Source organism: Chiloscyllium plagiosum, chromosome 3 (assembly GCF_004010195.1).
Source record: "Chiloscyllium plagiosum isolate BGI_BamShark_2017 chromosome 3, ASM401019v2, whole genome shotgun sequence".
Lineage (NCBI taxonomy): Eukaryota > Metazoa > Chordata > Chondrichthyes > Orectolobiformes > Hemiscylliidae > Chiloscyllium > Chiloscyllium plagiosum.
Window position 1 is genome coordinate 44,404,985 of NC_057712.1, and position 27,208 is coordinate 44,432,192.

Sequence of the window (27,208 nt, forward strand, 5' to 3'; positions counted from 1 at the left end):
GACTCCTGTCATTCTCGATATCAGGCAAGTGAACATCTGCGGCATTCCCTCTATGGTGAGTAGATTTTTTCTGATGTAAGGAGACCATAACTGCACACAACACAGGTGTGGTCTTATGCAGCAAATGCAGTAAGACATCCCTACTCCTATACTCAACTTCTCTCACAAAGAAAGCCAATATACCATTTGTCTTCCTAATTGCTTGCTGCACTGCCTGTCTACTTTCATTGACCAGGTTGGATGTGAAGGAAGGTAGCCTTAAATATTTGAGGTTTGCATATTGGGATACGATAGCCACCTCACATCCACCCTACAACCCACTAACCCACGGTTCGTGTATCCAGTCCCGGATCAATTAAGGTAGCTATAGATGGACACAAAGAACGTTCGGCTGCAAGTTAATCGCATATATGTGAGCTCAGCACCAGTTTTCAGGATCTATCCAAATTTAGACCTAAACTTCTCTTAAGAATCAAATGAGAGCAGCAAAGAAATAAGAAAGGAGCCTGAAGAATTATGCATTGCTATCAGGAAGTGAGGTGGGTGTGATTGTGTTTGCAGCAGGTTCATAAAAGCGGGAGAAAGTGGTCTCAAGACAGCAGGCTGCTCGGTCCTTTTTCAGCACGATTAATCCTAACTGTCAGCTCAAGTATGTAACAAACAGGCCAAGCAGCACCATGTGGCATCCAGAGCTCTTGTGTGGGCTATAAAGGAGCTGTAGATCAAATAAAGAAATAAGATGATGAAAGAACTTGCTTTTATTTTAGCTGGATGACAGCCTGGAAAGTGGAATGGGGGAGGGAAGCTGCAGAGGTGGAGGGGAATGCAAAAAACAAAGACTAATCAGATTTATGTTCAGATTCTGATAACCCTTCTTGATTTAGAAGAAATATTGTGCATTTATATAGTACCTGGGACATTCCAAAGCCCCTTACATCTAAAGGGCTATGCTTGAAGTACAGTCACTTGGAGGAAACACAATAGCTGACTGGAGCATAGGGATGTCCCACAAATAGCCACAAAGATCAGACATACTGTGCTGGTAACTTGTATGTCCATTTGTGAGAGTGGGTGTGGCCCTTGGTTTAGTGCCTTAAGCAACACACACCTCTGAACATTGTTGCCATTTCTCAGTAAAGTATCCAAAGAACAAAGAACAAATAAAATTACAGGACAAGAACAGGCCCTTCAGCCCATCAAGCCTCTGCTGATCCAGTACCTCTATCTAAACCTGTCAGCCTATTTTCCAAAGATCTGTATCCCTCTGCTCCTTGTCCATTCATGGGTCTGTCTAGATACACCTTAAATGACGCTATCGTGCCCATCTCTACCATCTCCGCTGGCAACGCATTCCAGGTACCCACCACCTTCTGGGTAAAGAACTTTCCATGTATATTTCCTTTAAAATTTTCCCCTCTCATCTTGAACTTATGGCCCCTAGTAATTGAGTCCCCTACTCTGTGAAAAAGCTTTTCGCTATCCATTCTGTCTATGCTGTTAGACACGACAGTCAACCCTTCTGTTAATTCAACCAAACACCCAGAAAAGCTCACCTTGCCTCGTAATCTGAGTGCAGAGAACTCCCAAATTCCGCTATTTAAAGAAATAAAATTCAATTTATTCTTTAACTCTAAAAGTGAACATTAAACAACAACTATTAATAAGTCTAAACCTCCTTTCTCTTAAATGCCTGTTACCTGCCTCCAACTCTATCATAATATACTGTTCCATAAAAATCTGTATTAAAATTACATCAACTTATATTCAATACCATACAGTGGTTGTCGTCATCAGTGTCTGTCTTCCTCTGGCTGAAGACTTCCCTGCGTTGTCTTCTGTCTTTTACTGGATTAATGGTGTTGGAAGAGCACAGCAGTTCAGGCAGCATCCGAGGAGATTTTACTGCTCCTCGGATGCTGCCTGAACTGCTGTGCTCTTCCAGCACCACTAATGTAGAATTTGGTTTCCAGCATCTGCAGTCATTGTTTTTACCTTCTGTCTTTTACTGCAAAGGTGTTTCATATGAAAAAGATATCTTTGATAGAGAGTGTTTTGAATGGTCATCTCTCTCTAGATGGCAGTTACTCTCTGTCTAGATTTCAAAATGTCTGCTTCTTTATTCCCCAAATATTAGATCATCTCATTGGTTCGAGATTGGCAAAAACAATAAATTCAAATTTGTTTGGGTTTTAGTATCTTGCGGTATAATTTAAACTGGTTAAATTCAAATTGTTGTCAAAAAAGCAACCAAAACAGCCAAATGTCACATATTTTCAATTTTCTAGTACACTCTGAGACTGCTAGCAAGTCACATGACAGGTGCTTTTAAGGTCTCAGTGCAAACCAACATTCACTCTCTCTTAAAGGTTCAGTGCACACCTTCAACTGCATAATAATACCTCTCGTGATTTTTCAGACCTTAATCAGGTCCCCCCAATGAAAATAATCCTAATCCATTCAATCTCTCTTCATAGCTAGCATCCTCCATAACAGGCAACATCCTGGTGAACCTCCTCTGCACCCTCTCCAAAGTATCCACATCCTTCTGGTAATGTGGCAACCAGAACTGTACAGAGTATTCCAAATGTGGCTGAACTAAAATCCTATACAATGATAACATGACCTGCTAACTCTTGTACTCAGTATGCTATCCAATAAAGGAAAGCATGCTGTATGCCTTCTTGACTACCCTATTGATCTGCTTGAACACCTAGATCTCTCGAAACATTAATTTTCCCCAGGCATTTCCTTTTACCCTATAGTTCGCTCTTGAATTGGATCTTCCAAATTGCATCACGTTGCATTTCCTGGGATTGAACCGCATCTGCCATTTCTCCACCCAACTCTCCAATCTATCTATATTCCACTGCATTTCTGACAGTCCCCTTCACTATCTGCTACTCCATCAATCTTAGTGACATCTACAAACTTGCTATTCACACCATCTATACCTTCCTCCAGATCATTTATGTATATCACAAACAACTGTAGTCCCAGCATGGATCCCTGTGGTACACCACTGATCACAGTTCTCCATTTTGAGAAACTCCCTTCCGCTACTACTTTCTGTCTCCTGTTGCCCAGCCAGTTCTCTAACCATCCAGCTAGTACTCCCTGGACCCCATGTGACTTCACTTTTTCCATCAGCCCACCATGGAGAACCTTATTAAATGCCTTACTGAAGTCCATGTATATGACATCTACAGCCCTACCCCCATCAAACAATTTTTTCCTCAAAGCAATCTATTAAGTTGGTAGGACATGACCTTCACTGCAAAAAAACCATGTTGCCTATCATTGATAAGCCCATTTTCTTACAAATGCAAATAGATCCTATCCCTCAGTATCTTCTCCAGCAGCTTCCCTATCACTGATGTCAGGCTCACCAGTTTGTAATTACCTGGATTTTCACTGCTACCCTTCTTAAACAAGGGGACAGCAATTCTCCAGTCCTTCGGGACTTCACCCTTGTTCCAGGATGCTGCAAAAATATCTGTTAAGACTCTAGCTATTCCCTCTCTTGCTTCCCTCAGTAACCTGGGATAGATCCCATCCGGACCTATGGACTTGTCTACCTTAATGCCTTTTAGAAAGCCCAACACTTCCTTCCTCCTTATGCCAACTTTACCTACAGTAATCAAACATCTATCCCTAACCTCAACATCTGTCATGTCCCCTCTCCTCAGTGAATACTGATGCAAAGTACTCATTAAGAATCTCACCAATTTTCTGTGACTCCATGCACAACCTTTCTCCTTTGTCCTTGAGTGGGTCAACCCTTTCTCTAGTTATCCTCTTGCTCCTTATATATGAATAAAAGGCTTTGGGATTTTCCTTAACCCTGTTTGCTGAAGATATTTCATGACCCTTTGTAGTCCTTTCAATTCCTCATTTCAGATTAGTCCAACTTTCCCAATATTCTTCCAAAGCTTCATCTGTTTTCAGTTGCTTAGACCTTATGTATGCTCCTTTTTTCCTCTAAGGAAGTGCTGGATGTCTTGAAATGCATAGGGGGAATAAATCCCCAGGACCTGATCAGGTGTACCCTAGAATTCTGTGGGAAGCGAGAGAAGTGATTGCTGGGCCTCTTGCTGAGATATTTGTATCATCAACAGTCACAGGTGAGGTGCTGGAAGACTGGAGGTTGGCTAACGTGGTGCCACTGTTTAAGAAGAGTGATAAGAACAACAGGGAACTATAGGCCTGTGAGCCTGACATCGGTGGTGGGCAAGTTGTTGGAGCGAATCTTGAGGGACAGGATGTACATGTATTTGGAAAGGCAAGGACTGATCGGGGATAGTAAATATGACTTTGTGCATGGGAAATCATGTCTCACAAACTTGATTGAGTTTTTTGAAGAAGTTATGAAGAGGATTGATGAGGGCAGGGTGGTAGGTGTGATCTATATAGACTTCTGTAAGGTGTTCGACAAGTTTCCCCTTGGGAGACTGGTTAGCAAGGTTAGATCTCATGGAATACAGGGAGAACTAGCCACTTGGATACAGAACTGGTTCAAAGATAGAAGACAGAGGGTGGTGGTGGAGGGTTGATTTTCAGACTGGAGGCCTATGACCAGTGGAGTGCCACAAGGATCGGTGTTGTGTTCACTACTTTTTGTCATTTACATAAGTGATTTGGATGTGATCATAAGAGGTATGGTTAGTAAGTTTGCAGATGACACCAAAATTGGCGGTGTAGTGGACAGCGAAGAAAGTTACCTCAGATTACAACAGGATCTTGACCAGATGGGCCAATGGGCTGAGAAGTGGCAGATGGAGTTTAATTCAGATAAATGTGAGGTGCTGCATTTTGGGAAAGCAAATCTTAGCAGGACTTATACACTTAATGGTATGGTCCTCGGGAGCATTGCTGAACAAAGAGACCTTGGAGTGCGGGTTCATAACTCCTTGAAAGTGGAGTCGCGGGTAAATAGGATAGTGAAGAAGAGGTTTGGTATGCTTTCTTTTATTGATCAGAGTATTGAGTACAGGAGTTGGGTGGTCATGTTGCAGCTGTATAGGACATTGGTTAGGCCATTGTTGGAATATTGCATGCAATTCTAGTCTCCTTCCTATCGGAAAGATGTTGTGAAACTTGAAACGGTTCAGAAAAGATTTACAAGGATGTTGCCAAGGTTGGAGGATTTGAGCTATAAGGAGAGGTTGAAGCGACTGTTTTCCCTGGAGCATCGGAGGTTGTGGGGTGACCTTATAGAGGTTTACAAAATTATGAGGGGCATGGATAGGATAAATAGACAAAGTTTATTCCCTGGGTTGGGGATTCCAGAACTAGAGGGCATAGGTTTAGGGTGAGAGGGGAAAGATATAAAAAAGAGACCAAAGGGGCAACTTTTTCACACAGAGGGTGGTATGTGTATGGAATGAGTTGCCAGAGGAAGTGATGGAGGCTGGTACAATTGCAACATTTAAAAGGCATTTGGATGGGTATATGAATAGGAAGGGTTTGGAGGGATATGGGCCGGGTGCTGGCAGGTGGGACTAGATTGGGTTGGGATATCTGGTCGGCATGGATGAGTTGGACTGAAGGGTCTGTTTCCATGTTGTACATCTCTATGACTCTATGATTCTAGTCTCACAATTTCACCTGTCATCTATTGTTCCCTCATCTTGCCATTTCTGTCTCTCATTTTCACAGGGACACATCTGTCCTGCACTCTAATCAACCTCTCTTTAAAAGCTTCCCACATATCAAATGTTGATTTACCCTCAAAAAGCTTCTTGAAATCCATATGACCCAGCTTCTGCCAAATTTTGCTCTAGTTGGCCTTCCCCCAATTTAGCACGCTTTTAGGACCACTCTCGTCTTTGTCCACGAGTATTTTAAAACTTACGCAATTGTGATCACTATTCCCAAAGTAATCCCCTATTGAAGCTTCAACCACCTGGCTGGTCTCATTCCCCAACACCAGGTCCAGTATGGCCCACTTCCCGAGTTGGACTATTTACATACCGTTCTATAAAACCCTCCTGGATGCTCCTTACAAATTCTGCTCCATCTAAACCTTTAAAACTAAGTGAATCCCAGTCATTGTTGGGAAAATTGAAATCCCCCAATACGTCCACCCTGATGCTTCTACATCTTTCCATGACCTGTCTACATATTTGTACCTCTATCTCATGCTTGCTGTTGGGAGGCCCATAGTGCATCCCCAACATTGTTCCCACACCCTTCCTATTTCTGAGCTCTGCCCTCGAGTCCTTCATAGTGTCCTCCTTCAGCACAGCTGTGATATCTTTTCTGACCAGTAATGCAACTCCTCTACCTCTTTTCCCTCCCTCTCTATCCCACCTGAAGCATCTATATTCTGGGATATTTAGTTGCCAGTCTTACCCTTCCCTCAACCAAGTCTCAGTAATAGCAATAACATCATCCTCGCAGATGCTAAACCAAACCCTAAGTTCATCTGCCTTCTCGCATTCAAACAAATGCACCTCAGTCCACCAGTCCCTTTGTGTTCATCATCTGCTTCCTGCCTACTCTTCTCCTTAGTCACGCTGATTTCATTATCTAGTTCCTTACAGGCTTTAGTTACTACCTCCTTACTGTCCACTCACCACCTCATTTGGTTCTCATCCCCCACCACATTAGTTTAAACCCTCCCCCACAGTAATAGCAAAAGAGACCCCTCGAACATTGGTTCCAATCCGGCCCAGGTGTAGACTGTCCAATTTGTATTAGTCTCACCCCCGGTCCCCATCTCCCAAAAGTCTTAACCCCTCCCTTTTGCACCATCTCTCAAGTCACTCACTCATCCTGCCTATTCTTTCATTACTACTCTGACTAGCACATAGCACTGGTAGTACCCCAGAGATTACTACCTTTCAGGTCCTTCTTTTTAACTTGGCTCCTAACTCCCTAAATTCTGCTTGTAGGACCTCATCCTTTTTTTTCCCTATATCATTGGTGCCTATATGCATCATGACAGCTGGCTGTTCACCCTGCCCCATTCAGAATGTCCTGTAGCCAATCTGCGACATCCTTGACCGATGCACTTGGGAGGCAACATACCATTCGGGAGTCTCATTTTCGACCATAGCACTGCCTATCTCCTTTCCTTACAATTGAATCCCCTATGACTAGAGCTCTTCCACTCTTTTTACCGTTCTTCTATACAGCAGAGCCAGCCACAGTGTCATGAACCTGACTACTGCTGCCCTCTCCTGGTGAGCCATCTCCCCCAACAGTGTCCAAAATGTTATACCTGTTTTGGAGGGAGATGACCGCAGGAGACACTTGCACTGACTTCCTGCTCTTTCTCTGCCTTTTGGTCACCCATTCTCTTTCTCTCTCAGCAATCCTAATCTGCGGTATGACCACTTCACTAAATGTGCTATCCATGACATCATCAGCATATTGGATGCTCCAAAATGAGTCCATCTACAGCTCCAGTGCTGTCATGCAGTCTAACAAGAGTTGCAGCTGGACACACTTCCTGTACGTGAAGGAGTCGTGGCATTAGCCATATCCCTGAGCTCCCACGTTGAGCAAGAGGAGCATAACAAGGGCATGGGATCTCCTGCCATTTTTAGTCTTAAGTTTAACTGAGTCCAACTGTAGTGTCTTGGGCTTAACCACTGTCAAATATGTCAGTGTACTTACCTTCCCAGAGCGTAGTTCAACCGCTCCCACTCAGCTCAGCTGCCAAAATTAAGACCCAACATCCTGCCAGTAAGTATTTATAGCCTTTACTCACCTTAACTGCTCCCACGTAGTCCTGCTGTGTTTGTGCCCATGTATCCAGGCTCAGGAATGGACCCAATTCCTTTTAACTCCAGAATCAAGTGTACCCTCAAACTAAGCCATTCCTCATGTCTATTTCAAGCTAGCTTCCTCAGAAAGGAAGGTAACAAGGTAACAATTGTTACACAAGGTAACAATTCACTTCTATATATATATGTCAATACCACCTACAAAGATGTTTGTAATATCTTAACAACATAATCCAAATTCAAACCTGCCATAAGAATTATGAACATATAATCAATTTTGTGGTCTTGTCCCTTCACATGGAAAGTTCAGCTGTTTATGCCTGTGGTGTAAAATTATGTCCCAATACATGTGTGAATCATAATGTAACACATGTATTGGGCCAAGCAGTGGAATGTGGTGAAACGGTTAAAAATTATGTCCCAATACATGTGTGAATCTAACCGGAATGGAGGTGTTGCTTAGTCCTGTGTGAATCTTATTACACACCTCCCCGTGTGAATCTTCTTATCTGTATGTAACCAGAATGGAATGTGTTTTTTAGCCTTGCTCTGCTGTTCACATGAATGTTTATATCTGGAAAAGAGTATATCAGCTGGAAAAGTCTCCAGTTCGGTGAGTCTGCTCCGGGGTTACGTTTAACCGCCGAGCGTGTGTTGTTGGCAACCGCTCTACGAGAACTGACGGCTCCCAGTTCCGGTAACATGTAGAGTGAGTATAAGCCAGACCCGGGAGTCTGCTCCGGGGTTACGTTTAACCGCCGAGCGTGTGTTGTTGGCAACCGCTCTACGAGAACTGACGGCTCCCAGTTCCGGTAACATGTAGAGTGAGTATAAGCCAGACCCGGGAGTCTGCTCCGGGGTTACGTTTAACCGCCGAGCGTGGGTTGTTGGCAACCGCTCTATGAGAACTGACGGCTCCCAGTTCCGGTAACATGTAGAGTGAGTATAAACCAGACCCGTTGTAGTATGAGACCTGGTTGTGGCGACGCTGCGGGGGATAAAATGCTCATATTCTAGCAGACTCGCCTCTTGGTCGTTTGTTCTGTGTCAGACTACTCTCCTACGAACCTGACCTTGAGAATTTTTTAAAACAATGCCCTAACCCGCATAAGCATCAGTTACTTTGTCATCCTATGCTCAATCACCAACATTGCCTCCTGGTCTGGCAACATATAAATTTTAAAATATTCAACCTTGTTTTCAAATCCATCGATGGCCTCACCCCTCCTTATCTCAGAAACCCCCTCCAGTTCTTTAACAATTTCTGTGCTCATCCAATTCTGACCCCTTTCACAATACAGATCTACAACACGACATGATTACTATCTGTGCATGCAATTCAGTTCTTCCTGAGCCTGGCAATTTCCTCTCTGCCTTTCTCTCCCCAATTAAGGTACTTCTCAGAAATGATTTTTTTTAAATGAAACTTCTGCTAATCTGTCGTTATATCACCTTACAAAGCTGGGTGTCCATTTCATTTGGACCTTAGGAATTTTGACTGCATTAAAGTTAGTATATAAGTATAATTTATTATTCCAAAATTGATTGCTTCATAAAATTGTTCTGGATACTTGCTATCTGCCAATCAGAAATGAAGAATGAAAAACCTTCAGAAATTGACAACAGATCCATAGATGTGATTGACATTATGGGTTGGTCCTTGGAAAATTTGATAATGCTCTGCCGAATGCAAAATGTTTGCAATTACCCATAGGCTGGGACTGTATTGTTTCTGGAATTTAGCCTTTTTGTTGTTTTGTGATGGACAGTGCATAGCTCAGTTTCACTACAAATCCCCTGAACCCCCATCTAGAGGACCCATCAGGATTTCACTGATTGCCCCAGTTCCGTTTCCACACCGGTTGCCCTTTGCATTTCTGGCCAGTAGTCCTGCAGGTTAAAGCAGCCGGATTTGCTTTCTCCAAGAACAAAAAAAAAATCTTGGATGCTGAAATTGTGAAATGAACAGAGAAGAAAGAATCCTTTAGAAACAATCAGTAGATACAAAGGTAAAAGAGAGTTATCAATTCATCAGAACAACATGGCAGGTTTTCAGTAAGTAGAAAGGCAGAGAATGTGGGGAGAGGAGGAAGGATGAAAGGGAAAGTCTGTCATTAGGTGGCAGGGTAGGAGAGACTGTAAAAACGAAAGGAGTGATGGTGGCTGGCAATGGGAGATGGCAATGGAACAGTTGAAGAAATAATAGATGGGTTTTATAGAGATGAATGTAATGTTCACAGAATCATTATCAATGCATCTGTCTCAGTAAATGGGAGTTTGGGAGGGAGGAGAATGTAATGGTTCTAATGTGACATTGAGTCTTGAGACCAAAAGGTTGCCAAGTGCTAATTGAAATCTGAGGTACTAGTTTGCAAACTTATATTGAAATTGTATTGGAAGTTAAGGGCGGGAGGGGTGGGGAGGAAGTGCTACTGTGACCATATCACTCCACTAATGATCTGAAACTCCAGGCGGACGCTCCAAAGAGCTTAGTTCAAATCTCACAATCCATTATTTCAAATTCAATTATTTAATCCAGAATCATATACTACAGTCTCAATAATAGTAGCAACAAATCTTTCACTGATTGTTGCAAAAATCCATCAAGCCTATTAATCCCCTTTGCAGAAGGAATATTGCATCCTTACCCAGCCTGACCTACATGTGACGCCAGACCCACAGTAATGTGGTTGACTCTTAACTGCCCTCGGTTTAAAGGTAATCAAGGATGGATCAAAATATTGACTTTGCCAACTATACCCATATCCTGTGTGATTATTAACTAACAAAGGAACGGTCAGCCACAAAACAGGGATCAAATAAACAATGAAGATAAACACAATGAAAAGAACAATGAAAATCCTTTTATGAGAGAAGAGCAGAGCTTTCAAACTGGGTAAGGCTGCATCAGTTCTATACAGAAACCTAATGTCTCTGCAATGATTGACCTACAATGCAGATTTATTGTTTGCTATCCTATACACAGTTCTTTAGAACTCTGTTACAAGACTCCACAATTGCAGACATCCAAGGCTGCAGTTTCATAGTGGAAAAAAGGAACTTTGGGAACCTTTTGGAGCTCTGCTTTCAGCTCATAATAGACAATAATGTATTAAAGTGCTTTGAGTAGTGAAAGAGAACAGCAGCAAGATGACAGGATGAAACATTTTGACATCAGAATTATTTTTTTTCTCTGTAACATGAATCATTGAATCACCAAGAGATTGACTGTCAGCTTCTGCTACATTAACAATGTATGAAAAGCCATTTAACCCAATCTAATTCTTTTTGTTGATTTCCTCAGTCTGGATTCACTGAAGTTGATAAGCTAATGATAATAAATGATGTCAGCTTGTAACTCTCTCACTGCTGAGTAATGAGGTTATAGGTTCAAGTTCTGTTCCAAAGCAGACATTCCTAATGTGGTACTGAGGGACCGCTGCACCAATGGATGTGCCATCTTTTTCCAAAGGGGATTTGTGATGTTAATGGGCTTTTACAACAATTAACAATAAATTCATTGTTACCACTACTGAAATTACAAAATATTAGATTTCTTTTGGGTAGCATATAAGTCTGTCCTCTTGAAACATCACAGCAAAATACAGCAGACACTAAAAACCTGAAATAAAGCAGGTGACAGTGGAAACACCGGGCACCAGCTATGAAGTGAAGAACAGACTTCATGGGGGGTGCTGAGTGCGGTGGCTTCCGAAAAAGGACATGGTGATTGTGAAATACAATTACCCCATGCCCATTCAAAGAAAGGTAATTTGTATGGTATCTCGGTGATTTTTCCATGATTTATTTAAGGGTGTGCTCAATCTGATGAACCAGAGGTTATCTAATGAACAGAGCTAATCTCTTAATAGATAATATATTGGGAGGACAGTGGCAGGTGTTCAAAACTGAATTGAATGTGATACAGAACCAGTTTATATCCCTGAGGAATAAGATATTCACTTACCCAGCTTTGGACGACTAAAGAGCTAAGGGACAAAATGACTGAATGAAAAATCATATAAAAGTACAACAAAATGACCTGAACAAGGAAGAGATATACAAAATACATCAAGGGTAGAAACTTCCCAATTCTTGGCCAAATGTGAATCTCATGGATTTGGTGCAGTGATTCTCATGTGAGGCCAATCTAGCTTTCACACCATAATTTACCAAACTCATCACTCTAATTGCTGTTTTAACCCTCTCAGCAAGAACCTCACCCTATTTCCACCCGATCTTGCCATGCACCATTCCCAGAGCAATTTGTCATTCACCGGAGATCCCAGAATTGACTGACATCCGTGTCACTGCACTATATTTAAAAGCCTGTTGTGCATCCAAGCAAGCAGGTAGGTCCAGAGCTGCACAACATGATTCCTGACATTTGTCCCAGATACAGCAGTGGGATGAAAATCAGTGATCTGCTTTATGGACATATTTCTGGAAGCGCTGCTAGATGGGGTTGTGCACAGATAGAAATTTCTCTTCCCACATGATCAACAATGTAGCCTACAGCACCAGATCATGCAAGCCTAGTCCGAGATTGTCATCTATTTAAACCAGTCCCAGCATCTACAGGAATGCCCAGCACTATAGGAAGAAGATTAAATGTAAGTGTGTTTAATGGACCAGACAAAACCCCATAAAATATGTTATGAAGATAGTCTAGACCCTAACCTTTTATTATTGTGAAGGTAAGTGTAAGGCATTGCATTCCAGATGCAATTCAATTGGTCAAACTACTTGACTTTAAGGAAAACACACTTTATTTTTGAACTGCCATTAAAGTACAGACAAAATAAAAAGAATTGGCTTAGCTGAACTCTATCGAAATGCTAAACAAAATAATACATACATTTACGACTAAATTACTGTTCCAATATAGTAACATCCCATAAACATATCCTTTTAAAGGCTAATTCAGTAAAATAGATTGTCTCACATGCAATTCTAGCCACAGGAAGAGAACACAGCTTCTAGCTGTAACAGAGAGGAATAACAGCTTTCACATTCAGTGTCAAGACCCCAGCAATTGCTCATACAGTCATAGAGTTCAACAGTTTGGAGCCATGCTGACCAAAATGTCCATCAACGCTAACCCCATTTCCCTGCACTTGGACCATATTCTTCTCAACCTTTCCTATCCATGTATTTATCCAAATGCCTTTAAATGTTGTACCGGCCTCAATCACTTCTGCTGGCAGCTCATCCCATATGCGTACCACCCTGTGTGTAAAAAAAAAATGCCCCTCAGGTTCCCTTTTATTCTTTCCCCTCTAACCTTAAACTGATGCCCTCTAGTCCTTGATTCCCCAACCCTGGGAAAAAGACTGAGTGCATTCACCCTATCAATGCCTCTCGTGATTTTATACACTTCTATAAGAATCCCCCTCAGTCTCCCACACTCTAAAGAAAAAAGTCCTAGCTTGTCCAACCTCTCCGCATAACTCAGACTGTTGAGTCCCGGCAACATCCTTGTAAATTTCTTCTGCACTCTTCCAGTTTAATAACATCCTTCTTATAGCAAGGTGACTTAGCTGAATACAATACTCCAAGTGTGACCTCACCAATGTCCTGTATAACTGCAAGATAACTTCCCAACTTCTATAATCAGTGTCCTGACTGATGAAGGCCAGTGTGCCGATAGCCTCCTTCACTGCCCTGTCTACCTGTGACTCAACTTGCAGAGAGCTGTGCACCTGAACTCCAAGGTCCCTCTGTTCCACTGCACTCCTTAAGGCCCTACCATTCACCATGAAACTCCTACTTTGATTTGACTTTCCAAAATGCAAGATCTCACGCTTTTCTATATTAAACTCCATTTGACATTTTTTTGGTCCACTTCCCCAGCTGATCAAAGTCCTGCTGCAATTTCTGATAACCTTCCTCACTGTCCATGATACCTCCTATTTTAGTGTCATCTGCAAACCTACTAATCGCACCTAGTACATTCTCATCCAAATCACTGCTGAAAGTAAAACTAAAAATCAGGGTTCTTTGAGGGCTTGACCCCCCCCCCCCCCCCTATTCAGGCTGCTTCTATTGCTCCAACTATTAAAAAAAATCTCCAAGGCTGCAACAAGCTGCTTACTTTATTGGCATTGAGCAGATGGCTTGGCACCTCTGCCTCAACCTTTCTTCATAAAAAGGACAAAATACATATCTTAAAGCCATAATATCATCACTGTGTCACCATCTTTCACTATCTCTCCGGTACCTCATGCTTACTGTATTTCTGCTGTCAAGGTTCATACTTAACTGCTCTCACTATTGCATGCAATATCTTTCCCACTTGCTCTCACTCACCTCAACTCTGACTCCACTAGCCTTGCATGCTGTCTGTGCTTCCTACTCCTCCCCACCTGCACTAATAGTTCCTGCTGTGCCATCTACTTTCATCTCCAGTAATACATGACTCTCTTGTTCCTGGAGGAAGGCAAGACAGTAATAATATGAGCAAAAAGCAAGGAATGCAAGGCAGGGATGCTGTGAGCATCCATATAGACTAAGAGTGAGTGAATGCTATGACAGTGAGTGAAGTGCCTGGAGATATAGCCTTGCCCAGTCCATTGTGTTCCTGAGTACACAGTATCCTTGCAACAACATCACAATGATAGTTGGCAGTGCAACATAAGGTACAGCATTGAAATGCAGAAGCTTCCTGTAAGTGGATCAGAGGGCCATGAGGATTCTTGGAGGCTGGTACATGCTGACTCAAATGTTCATGGAGGTGGAGTGCATGTCTTCCATGCCCATGTAGCATGTCATAAGATGGATGTAGGTTTGCTCACTGAGCTGGAAGGTTCACTTTCAGATGATTCATCACCATTCTGTGGTGACATCATTTCCTGTGGTGATGTCATTTCCTGTTCTTTGAGATGGATGTCATGTAGGCACCAGGATACATGAACATTAGCTAGCCATAAAAAGACATTGCCCTCTCTCACTAGTATCCTTACATACAGATGAGGAAGGACACCACTTCTGCTGGAAAAACACATCCATCCCAGGACAAGCCAAACAGAGACACGCACGAGAATTCCTAGAAGCATGGCATTCCAACTGGAATCGATCAACAAACACATTGACTAGGATCCCATTTACCACACGCCAAAAAAACCAGGAAATGACATCACCACCGCAAATGATATCATCAACCCAAGGAAATCTAAACACATAAATAGAAAGTGGTCCATGCCACCAGTGCTTCTTCTGGAAGCTCACTGATGATGTTGCCTAGTGTGGTGATAAAACATCTGAAAATGAACCTTCCAGCTCAGCGAGCAAACCTACATCCAGAAACTCAACCTGAGCTACAGATCTTCTCAATACCCATTAATGTCATGAGATGCTGGCCCTCACTGGTCCAACATTATGAGTATCAGGAAAGGCTCAGCACACAGCTCAGCCTATTATGTCCAAAAAAGGGAAAATTGTAGGATGATCCGACAGACATCTTAAAGTATGAAGGCATTTAATAGGGTTGCCCTAGTGAAACATTTCCCACTTTTGAGAACAAAACTAGGATTTATAATATTGACAGTGATCAATCCAATAGGAGATTCAAAGGAAATGTCTTTATCCAGAGAATGTGAAAGTTTAGAATTGGAACCTGCTGTCACACTGAGCAGTTGTGAACAAGAGCGTAGCTGTCTTTACTGGGAGGGGAGATGAATCCCATGAAGGAGAAGGGATGGAGCTAAGTGGAAAGCAATCAGAGGATGCTTGTATTGGACATATACATTGATAATGGCCAGTTTCTATGCTTTAATTCTTAGGGCTAATGGGATCAAGGGTATGGGGCAAAAGCAGAAATAGGTTACTGAGTTGGATGATCTGACCTGATCATATTGAATGATGGAGAAGGCTCAAAGGCTGACTGGCTTAGTCCTGCTCCTGATTTCTCAACCTGTAAATTCATGAATGTTAAATTCCTGTCTTCTGAGAAAAAGAATCGTTTAAATATTAGCTGTGAATTTGGACCATTCCTACCTTTACAGCAACTGGAATTGTATTAAAAGATGTGTGTGTATTCTTACTCCACACTAAAATGGAAATAGCCATAAGTGAAAGATTGGTTGAAAAGAAAGGTTCCATTATCCAGTGAGTGACAAGGAAAAGAGTGTAAAACGAGAAGCCCAGGCTAATTAATGAGGCATCTAGAGGATAATATGTTTCCAACAGGCTTCCTTGGAGCTAAAAGTGAAAGGATAGTGTGAAATATTAAAGGGTATCATGTACCAGAGGGCAAATAAGTCAAAGGAAATGTTGCATAATGAATTCAGTAGCAAGGTGATACATGGGGGCAAATAAACAAGTTGCAGAGGTTAAGTCACCTCTTGTAAGCTTCCGATATTTTTATTTTCTTACTTGTGAAGATATTTTATCAATTTTTATTGAAGTCCAGAATAAATGACTGTATAGTTCCCTATAAAGCAAAATGTTCTGCTGTTGCTAAGTCCCTACCTTATTTAAAAACATATTTCCTCATAACTCACCAATATTTATGAATTTTACTGGTTAGATTTCTTTCTGTTGCACTTGGATTATTAAATATTGCTGAAAGAGAGATATGTTGACAAGGCTTTTCATCCTTTATTTTTCAGGATAAACATGAGAATACCACATTGCAAACTGACAACAATTTATTCTACTGGAAAAGAAAGGTTGCTGGTTGTTTGGAAAGTCAACTCTCCTTGGCTGAGATATTGTCATGATACAGTAATGGGGAACCTTAGGCCCTCCAAACTCCCAGACAATTAAAACAAATGTGCAATGTGCAGGTCTCCAGAACATTACTTGTGTCTCCAGACTAATAGTCTAGTGATAATACCATTAGGGGAGAAAGTGAGGACTGCAGATGCTGGAGATCAGAGCTGAAAATGTCTTGCTGGAAAAGCGCAGCAGGTCAGGCAGCATCCAAGGAACAGGAGAATCGACGTTTCGGGCATAAGCCCTTCTTCAGGAATCATTACCATTAGGCTATCACTTCCCCATAACTGATTGGAATTATGTCAGCATTCATTCATTCTAACTGAGTCGAAATGCTGGAAGTCCTTCCCTAATAATACTGTAAGTGTCCCTGCACTAGGTAGACTACAATCGTTTAAGAAGGCACCTCACCCCCATCTTTATTTCCAATGCCAATATAGTTTACAGTAATTGTGGAAACAGCCAGATGGAACAGAATAATATTTTCCTATTACTTTTCCTATTTCTCGTCTGACTTTGAATTAGTCTTACTAATATATCACATTTGTGGATACCCTTGTTTGACAATACAGTGTGCAGCTGCCCAAGAAGCTCAAATAGGTTTATCTATGATCAAAATTCACATCCACACAGGCATCAGCTCTTCATAGTAGTATTCTGAGTTTCAACTGTGGCTCAATGGGTTGTACTTGTGCTTCTCAGTCAGAAGTTGGGAAATCAATTCAGAAACACCATGTATGAATTTCAGTTCAGGTACAATGAAAAGTAAAAAGGCTGTAGGAGATAACATGTCAAAATCATACTGTGGCTCATTTATATTTTTAGAATGGCACATATTTACACACAGAAAACCAATGCCCTGCAAACAAAAGCAATACGTTAAGATGTTTTGCTGATTCTGAATTATCCCCAAATTCCCCTAAGTTTTATAATAACATCTCAGCCAATTAGCATTGGTTTGCCAACCAACCCACATGCTTTTCTCCTGTACAGTAAATTGTTTCATTTTGAAATTTGATATTCTTGTATTTGCCCTAGTGAGTGAAGATGAAAATCTTCAGTTGCACACCTCTCTTTTTTCCAATAATACTTTGAGTATTTCAATCCTTTTTAACCTGTTATATTTACTATATTTATCCTGGGTTGCAGTGGTAAATATATGAACTGATGTGGCACAGCATGGAAAGGCATGAATGTCAACAGCATGCAGGTAGGCACTGAGTGAGCAAGTGCTAAGAGAGCAACTGAGCAGCAGATGCAGCCTTGTTTAATCTGGGAGCTGAGTACCTGTCTGTGAATCATGCCCTGAGATGCTGTTGCCTAGTGACACACATGGAAGTAGTTTGTAGCCAGTGGTGAACTGAATTGGCCTGTTCCAATTTCCGGGTTGAGATTTCTTGATATCTAGCTAGCTGGTAATGTTTGGTGGGCTCAGAAGTTGAACAGTAATGAGGTGAGTTGCAGCATTAATAAGGTGTTTAACAAGCTATAAGTCCTTTTAGTTGTCAACTTGCTACTGCCGAATGAAAACCTCACCCCATCACTTGGCAAATGCATGAAGGATGGAGTGAGATGCTCCGATGCCGAGAAAGGCCTTGACAATTCTACTGCATAACTTGCTCATGTCTCTCAACTCCATCATACAACTCTGTCCCATGTTTTTCAGCCTTAACAAATACTTTATCATGGAACTGGTGGACAGATGAAGCAGCTTCCCCTCTTCCTTGATTTTTTGGAGCCCGAAGTTGGATTCTGATCTTGTCAATAGGAAATCTTACAGAAAATTATTGAAGGAGGACAGGAGAAGTCAATTGTTACTCAGTTTAAGATTCGTTCACCAATTGAAACTTGCATTGCTCTTAACTCTACAACCTGTTAACAGAGTATCTTTTCATGCTCTCTTGAAAAGAACCAAAATTAAATAAACAAGTGGCAACCTCTTAAAGGGCACTTCAAGGTTAATGTCACAAAAAAAACTTCAAAAGAGTGCACTCAATTATGTATCCAATGTGTTCCCCTAACTGTATGCACTTATTTACACAATTGACACTTTTAAATATGCACGTTGTTAACAATGCATATATAAACTAAAGCAACAATCTACATGAAAAATTCCTACAAAAATTGGCAAAACCAGTATGCTATTGTGAAACATTTTACCTTGAGTGCTTCTCCATCAGAAGTTGCTTCTTATTAGAGTGGAACTCTGTCCTTACCACAACATATCTATTGACACTTCTGTTGGCTGACAAGGGTGGGGGGGAATGAAAGTAACAGAACTTGACAGTCTATCCTTTAATCTTGACTTCATTTGGCCCTTGCATCTGCAATGAGCCTCCTGTTCCCAATGCTGAGCATAACACCATTGCCCATTATTTACCCATGGTATTTCTGCTTATGGTAAGCAATTTGTTGAATTTTTTTCAACGCACTGTATATAATATAATAATGTTTATTTTATGTGTTTCTGTTTGCATATAACTTCTTCCTTACGTTCAATCTCCTCCATGGCTCCAACACTGCAACTAACTGGGAGAAAGTGAGGACTGCGGATGCTGGAGATTGAAGTTGAGAGTGTGATGCTGGAAAAGCACAGCAGGTCAGGCAGCATCTGAGGAGCAGGAGAATCAATGTTTCGGGCATAAGCCCGCCATCAGGAGTCACTACACATCAGGCAAGGGAAGAAGTTGAGAAGCCCTCAGGTATAATGATGGACTGATGAAGGGCTTTTGCCCAAAATGTTGATTCTCCTGATCCTCGAACGCTGCCTGACCTGCTGTGCTTTTCCAACACCACACTTTCGACACTGCTACTAATGGGGGTCCATCAGTTACGTTGGCTGGATGTCTGGTTTACAGTTCGAAGTGATGCTAACATCATGTTTTCAACTCCTTCACCAACTCAAGTTACCGTGATGTGTTTGGTGAGCTCAGAAACTGTACATTAATAAGGTGAGTTGCAGCATTAATAAGGTGTTTAACAAGCTATAAGCCCTTTCAGTTGTCAACTTGCTACTGCCTAACGAAAACCTCACCACATCACTTGGCAAATGCATAAAGGATGAAGTGAGAAGCTCCTGATGCCGAGGTAGGCTTGACAATTCTGCTGCATAATTTGCTCACGTCTCTCAGCCCCTTCATACAATTCTGCCGAATGCTTTTCATGTTCTCCTTCTCAACTTCTTCCCTTGCCTCCAGTGTAGTGATCTTCAGGTAAAACCATTACAAGTTGCCTCATTTTAATGAAGAAGAAGCTCTATGGCCCAATAGGACTATGATGATTTTACCTTTACCTCTGTAACCTCATCCATCCCTTACAACCCTCCAAGATTTCTGTAATTCCCAAGATTTCTGTATTGACATCTTGCATATCCCCAAGTACCTTCACTTCACAATTACTAGCTTTGTCTTCAGCTCCCTGGGCCTTAAGCTCTGGAATTCCTCCCCAAACCACTTTCCCCATACCTTGCCCTCCTTTCCTAAGACATAGCTTCAAATCTAACTCTTTAAGCAAAAGATTGATCACCTTGCTTGACTCAATGTCCATTTTGGTTTGATTATTCCTCCTGCAAAGCAACAATACAAAGATAAATATGTGCCATTCTGTTTGTGACTGAATAACAAATGCATATTGATTTAACTTGTTCTGTAGCACAGATGGTCAAGGATCCTTGATGCATTGGCTATGATAAGGGAGAACTGTCTTCAAGTAATAATTATTTGAAGCTGTTTTACAAATTGTTGACAATGAATTGTTGATACGGGACTGTATCAAATAGAAATTGTTACTGCAGGTATATATTAGTATTGTTTGTAATCGAGGCACCTTGTGAAACATCCCAAAATAAACACATTTCTTTTACTACATTGAAATTTGCTTTTCAATCACAATTATACCTAATGTCCAGGGATTAAGTGGCAATTTATTTAAATAGAGATCAGAAACTCTGTCCAAAGTGGAGAACTAAAAGAGGGAATTTTAAAGTTTAGATTGATTAACAAGCTGATGTTAAGTTTCTGCAATATTTTGTGGAATAAGGGACATGAAATAAAGCATTTGATGTTGTCTCAAGCAGAGCAGAGGGCCAAATTGATTGAACATGCTTCACAAAAAAAAAATAGAATAAAGACAGCATGATTTATTGATGCGATATAGATTAATTTGATGCCACATTGCACTGTAAAGCTCAATAGTGCTGTTGATTTGTGGGATCTCTCAATGTAGTCAGCAAATCTGGTAAAGTCGATTTCTCATGTTTTTTGAATTATGAAGCAAAGTCTTGTCACCTTTAGTCAAGAACATGTGCTCGGAATGGTTAAATGTAACACTGACACTTGGTAAGCTTAGCGTTTACGCTGTCAGGGTTAGTCAATATTGTTTGAATTATGTAATAACTGGCCTGCTCAGTGAAATATGTCAACAAGTTATTCATTAAACAAGAAGAAAAGCCTAAAACAATAATAAAAGCAAAAATAATTTTCTTTATGCTCTGACTGTCAGCAATAATTTTACTTAAAGGATTTAGATTGTCAACTGAAAACTTCTCTCTTTAGGGTGATAGGACAGAAGCTGTTACAGGACAGCCTGTAAACCATGAAGGAATTGTTTTCTCAGCTTCAATTCCCAAAGCTTGAGGCTAAGTAAGTTTGACCTTTTAACAAATTGAATGCTTTTCTCTAGGTCACGGTGCTGCGCTGAATGCTAATAGTGATGCTGAACTTGATGCAATCATTATGGACAGTAAAACACTTACCTCTGGAGCAATCTCCAGTGCTGAGAATATTTTCAATCCAGTGACACTTGCTGATTCAGTCATGGATAGGGTACAGCCTTTCTGACTTCCTTTCTTGCAGAGAAAGCTTCAGTCAGTGTGCTAGTTTCTGCAAGAATGTAATTTTGTAAAAGTCCCCTTTGGTACAATTGAGTTCATGTTCCTGACTAACATCTATGTTAGGTGTCAGCTTGGCTTAGTTGGTAAAATTCTCACCACTGCGTTAGAAGATCACTGGCCTAAAGTGCAGTCCACAAGATTGAATCTAGGCTGACAGTTCAGTGTGTTACTTAAGGAATCTGCATGGTTAGAGATATTACTTTAAACTAAGACCCTGGCTGCTCTCTCAGCTGGATGTAAAAGGTCACACTACACTGTTTCAAAAGACCAGGGAGACTATCTTCTGTCCTGGCTAATTTTTATCCCTCAGCTGACATCATTGCCCTTCGTCACATTCAGACTCTGCACTGGGCATATAGAACATAGAACATTGCAGTTCAGTACAGGCCCTTCGCCCCGCGACTTTGCGCTGACCTGTGGAACCAATCTGAAGCCTATCTATTCTACACTAGTCCATTTCATTAACGTTTATCCAATGACCATTTAAATGCCTTTACATTTAGTGAGCCTACTACTGATGCAGGCAGTGTGTTCCACACCCCTATTACTCTCTGAGTAAAGGAGCTACCTCTGACATCTGTCCTATACCTGTCACCCTTCAAGATAAAGCTATGTCCCTTCATGCTAGCCATCATCATCCGAGGAAAAGGCTCTCACTGTCCACCATATCTAACCCTCTGATTATCTTATATGTCAACCTTTTCTCTCAACCTTCTTCTCTCAAATGAAAACAGCTTCAAGTCCCTCAGCCTTTCCTCATAAGACCTTCACTTTAATAGCAGGCAACATCCTAGTAAATCTCCTCTGAACCCTTTACTAAGCTTCCACATCCTTCCTATAATATGGTGACCGGAACTGTACACAATACTCCAAGTGCGGCCACACTAGAGTTTTGTACAGCTGCCGCACGACTTCATAGTTCCGAAACTAAATCCCTCTAACAATAAAGCTAACACACCATAGGCCTTCTTAACAACCCTATCAACCTGGGTGGTAACTTTTAGGGATCTATGTACATGGACATCAAGATCTCTCTGCTCATTTACACTACCAAGAATCTTACCATTAACCCAATAGTCTTTATTCCTGTTGCTCCTTCCAAAGTCAATCACCTCACACATTTTTGCATTAAACTCCATTTGCCACCTCTCAGTAGCTTATCTATGTCTCTCTGTAACCTGCAAAATCCTTTGGCATTATCTACAACTCTACCGACCTAAGTGTCATTCACAAATTTACTAACCCATCCTTCTACACATTCATCCAGGTCATTCATAAAAATGACAAACTGCAGTGGCCCCAAAACAGATCCTTGTGGTACACCACTAGTAATTGAACTCCAGGGTGAACATCTCCTATCAACCACCACCGTCTGTCTTCCTTCAGCTAGCCAATTTCTGATCCAAACTGCTAAATCACTCAAAATCTCCGTATTTTGTGCAATAACCTACTCTGGCAAAACTTATCAAACACCTCACTGAAATCCATATACACCACATCAACTGTTTTACCCTCATCCACCTGTTTGGTCACCATCTCAAAGAACTCAATAAGGTTCATGAGGCACAACCTACCCTTCACAAAGATTGACCACTCTGTGCCTTATATTAGAACCACGAGTACTCTTGGAGGTGTTGGGTGTGTGCCAGAGGTGGTCAGTTTGCAGTGGTCAGCTGCATTCTACTTCATAACTGGTTGGATAACCACAGTTGGTCCTCCACACTCACCAAGCTCTTATCGATGTTTCTATGTAGCTGCTAATTCAATGCAAACAGCAATCACTCCTTGGCATCCTGGCTCTTCACAATACAAATGAGGTAAGGATTGCATGCAGGCTGGCATTCTCATGTGAGGGTGAACGCCTATCTCCAATCACCCTACAGCAAATAACAAAGCTGCTTTGATGGATATCCAGAGGAAATGGCAGGTATCAGAATATGGACCCATTATTCACAATATGTATTAATAATTTAGATGAGCAAACTAAATATAATATCTTTAAGTTTTTAAATGACACAGAGCTGGGTAGGAAGGTCGAAAAATGATGATACTGACATGCGTGTGAATTGGAAAAGTGGACAAATGAGGAGGTACTTGGGCTGGGGTGGACAAAGTTAAAAATCACACCACACCAGGTTATAGTCCAATGGGTTTATTTGGAAGTACTAGCTTTCGGAGCACTGCTCCTTCGTCAGGTAGCTAGTGGCGCCGGATGATAAGACACAGAATTTATAGCAAAAGGTCATAGTATCATGTAACTGATACAATAATATTGAACAAACCTAGACTGCTGTTAAGTCTTTCCTCTTTTCCTAAGGTAACTTAAGGTTTTATAAGAAAAAAGGTGACATCTCAGCTCAGGATTGTATGTACAGGTACACTCTATTTTGCTCAAAAAGCACACAATTTGTTTGCAGTCAATGCAGGCAGTCAATCCATGTGACATTTTATAAATTCCTACTTTGGAAATAGAACCAGTCTGACTCAAGATTGGAATACTGCCAGACTCTAACCTTTAACCTTTGGGATGGCACGGTGTCTCAGTGGTTAGCACTGCTTCCTCACAGCACCAGAGTCCCAGGTTTGATTCCAGCCTCGGGTGACTGTCTGTGTGGAATTTGCACATTCTCCCCGTGTCTGCGTGGATTTCCTCCGGGTGCTCAGGTTTCCTTCCACAGTCCAAAGATATGCAGGTTAGGTAAATTGGCCATGCAAAATTGCCCATAGTGTTAGGTGCATTAGTCAGAGTGAAATGTGTCTGGGTGGGTTACTCTTCGGAGGTGCAGACTGGTTGGGCTGAAGGGCCAGTTTCCACACTATAGGGAATCTAATCTAATCTTACATCTCTAATGCATTGTCTGAGCTGAGATGTCACCTCCTTTTATAAAACCTTAAGTTATCTCAGGAATGTGACTTGAAAGAAGTTTTAGGATTTACATATTAATGAATTGAAACCTGCAACCCATTCTAAAAGATGAAAGACTTAAAACAATCTAGGTTTGTTCAATATATCATATCAGTTGCATGACACTATGATCTTGTCCTATAAATTCTGTGTCTGATGATCTGGTCCCAGTAGTACCTGACGAAGGAGCAGCGCTCCGAAAGCTAGTACAGAACAACCTCGATTATCCAAACGAGATGGGCAGGGAGTATTTTGTTTGGATAATTGATTGTTAAGATAACTGATTGTGCTGCAAAGGTAGAGATAGAAGACAAAGAAAGATTGAGAAGAGAGAGGTCCACGCTGCACACAGATCAGGATACTTAATGTGAGGAAACAAAACAAAAAGCAGGCACAAGGCAGGATTCATACATAAGGCCTCCTTAAATCATGCAAGGATCAAAAGATGATCAGAGAGTACCAGGCAGCCGCAGTGCTATGTGTGATGACACTGACGGCCCACTTCCTGCCATCAGGCGGTTGGAGGGCTCGCGGGCAGAGTGTGGGAGGGAGGGTGTGCATGTGTGAGCGGGTGACAGCGGCTTCAGTTATAGCAACTTGTGGATAAAGCACCATTGTTCTGGCAACTGTTACCCACCAACAACTGCTCACAACAGCAACCTAGGTGAATATTATTAGTATTATTATATATCTGTCACTCCTCTCAGCCCCAAACTGTTCTTACCAGCTGCTTCATACCACTCCATGAAAAGTTGTAAACTGTTGATAGCTTCGTTAGTGGGGATTTGAGGAGGTAGCAGTATCACCAGTGTTGGAAGCACCTCTTTGATGTAACGTTTTAGGGGACCTTGAAATCTTGTTTGGATAATCCAAAATTTGTATAATTGATGGTTAGAAAACTGAGGTTGTTCTGTACTTCCAAATCAACCTGTTTGACTATAACCTGGTGTTGTGTGATTTTTAACTTTGGGCAAATGAGGTTTATGGTAGATGAAGATAATATGGATAAATGTAAAGTTATTCAATGTGAGGCAGATTATTATCTGAATGGCAACAAATTGGACAATAGGGAGTTTCAACAAGACCTTGATGTCTCCGTACACCAGTCACTCAAAGCAAGCATGCAGGTGCAACAGGTAGTGAAGGTAAATGGTATGTTGGCCTTCATAGCGAGAGTGGGGTTGTCTGTCCTTTCCAATCTGGCAGTTAGATGCACCATTGTTCTGCCATTCTCACATTCCAATCACTTAATTGGAACTGTCAACACCCTTTCTCCCCCAGCACTTCACCCCCCCATGTTTGCATAAATGCTGCTCCCTCTACACTTTGCGGCATCTCTGATGAAGTGTCATCTAGACTCAAAACATTAGCTTGCTCTCTCTCTCTATAGATGCTGCCTGACCCACTGTGATTTCCAGCATTTTTTGTTTTCAAATGACCATTTCAAAATTGGTTATTGTGGACCAGGTTGTGGTGTAGCTCAGAGAGCACACAGGTGATAAATGAAAAGCACTAGGTATGAGAAAGGACACAAGCAACATAAAACTAATTTTACTTTTTTTTATTCATTCACAAGATGAGGCCATCACTGGTTAGGTCAGCATTTATTGCCCATCCCTAATTGTCCCGAAGGCAGTTGAAGTCAACCCATGTTGCAGTGGGTCTGGAGTCATGTGTAGGCCAGACCAGGTAAGGATGGAAGTTTCCTTTCCAAAAGCACAATAATGAACAGGTGTCTTGTTCCCAACAATCGACAATTGATTCATGGTCCTCATTAAACTTTTAATTCCAGATTTTTATTGATTTGAAATGCCACCATCTACTGTGGCGTGATCCAAACATGAGTCTCCAGAACATTATCTGAGCCTCTGGATTAACAGTCCACCAATAATACCATGAAGCTGTCCCTCCCCAATTTGGCAATTACATCTTTGTATTCACATTTATTTATATCTGGACTGAATGAAATAGGATTAAATCAATGCAAACATATATTTATCTATTGTGAGGTTAATTCATCCAAAGATCAATGTGCAATGTCAATTGCTTTCCCAAAGTAAGTCACACTCAAAGCAACAGGTAAGCATAATCTCATAGATTTAATTTATGCTAAACCTTAACTCTTTATTTCTGTACTTGATAATTTCTTAGTAGAAATAACATGATAAACCACAAAATAAATGTACATTATTAATAGGTAAAAAAAATCAGTACACATTTATGGGTAACATAGTCTTGGACTTACCAAAGCATGGAATATATCATGGAATTTTCGGCTTGTTGATCTTTCCTTTCCAAGTCAGTTCAAACTGTGAATATAACTGTGTCTTGCAGCCTTCATCGTCTGTTTCCAGATCAGAAAATGTAATGGTGAGTAATTCCATATAGCCTCTACAGGAACTCCATTTTTCTGCCTCTATGTATCCTTACCTCTCTGTTGCAGCACTACAAATTATTTTGACCCAGTAAGGAAGAGTAGAGACACCCATGTTATTTACCACACATCCCCACCCGACAGTTGCAACAATTATTTTGTACTTTCATTTTAGTATGCTGCAATCATATGACCAATTATTTCATAACTTTATTTCACAAGGCATAAATAGCAGTTGCGAAGTGTTTGCCTTGCATATTGTATTTTGTTTGACAAAGCTCACTCAAAAATGTAGGAACTGATTAACAAGGCTTTCTTCAGAGAATGAAAGGGGAACTTTATTACTGTAGTTCATAGTGTCAAGAAAAAAATTAAAATGCAACATCAAACACACATAAACATTAGTAATGAGTTTAAAATTGAAAGTGCCTGGTACTGAAAAGGAAGAACAATAATTAGGCTGTTAAACAGCCCTTAGAGTCATTGAGGTGTTAGATTCTTAACATGAGACAATTGTGTTTATTGATTATTTTGCATCCTCAGCAGTAGCACAATTTGTAGATGCCTTTGAATTCCCAGTGAATAGTTGTTTT

At 41.1% G+C, this 27,208-nt stretch overlaps 1 long non-coding RNA gene across 2 annotated transcripts in view; it reads right to left on the minus strand.

Annotated features, from left to right (window-relative positions):
• The window catches only part of LOC122543130, a 35,886-nt gene extending 9,124 nt beyond the window's left edge, over positions 1 to 26,762 (minus strand). For both annotated transcript variants that reach the window (XR_006309927.1, XR_006309924.1), the window contains exons 1-2: positions 26,672 to 26,762; positions 26,487 to 26,585 (exon numbers count right to left, since the gene is read on the minus strand). This is a non-coding gene — a long non-coding RNA (uncharacterized LOC122543130). The remainder of the gene's footprint in view (positions 1 to 26,486; positions 26,586 to 26,671) is intronic.
• Between the last annotated feature and the right edge of the window lie 446 nt (positions 26,763 to 27,208).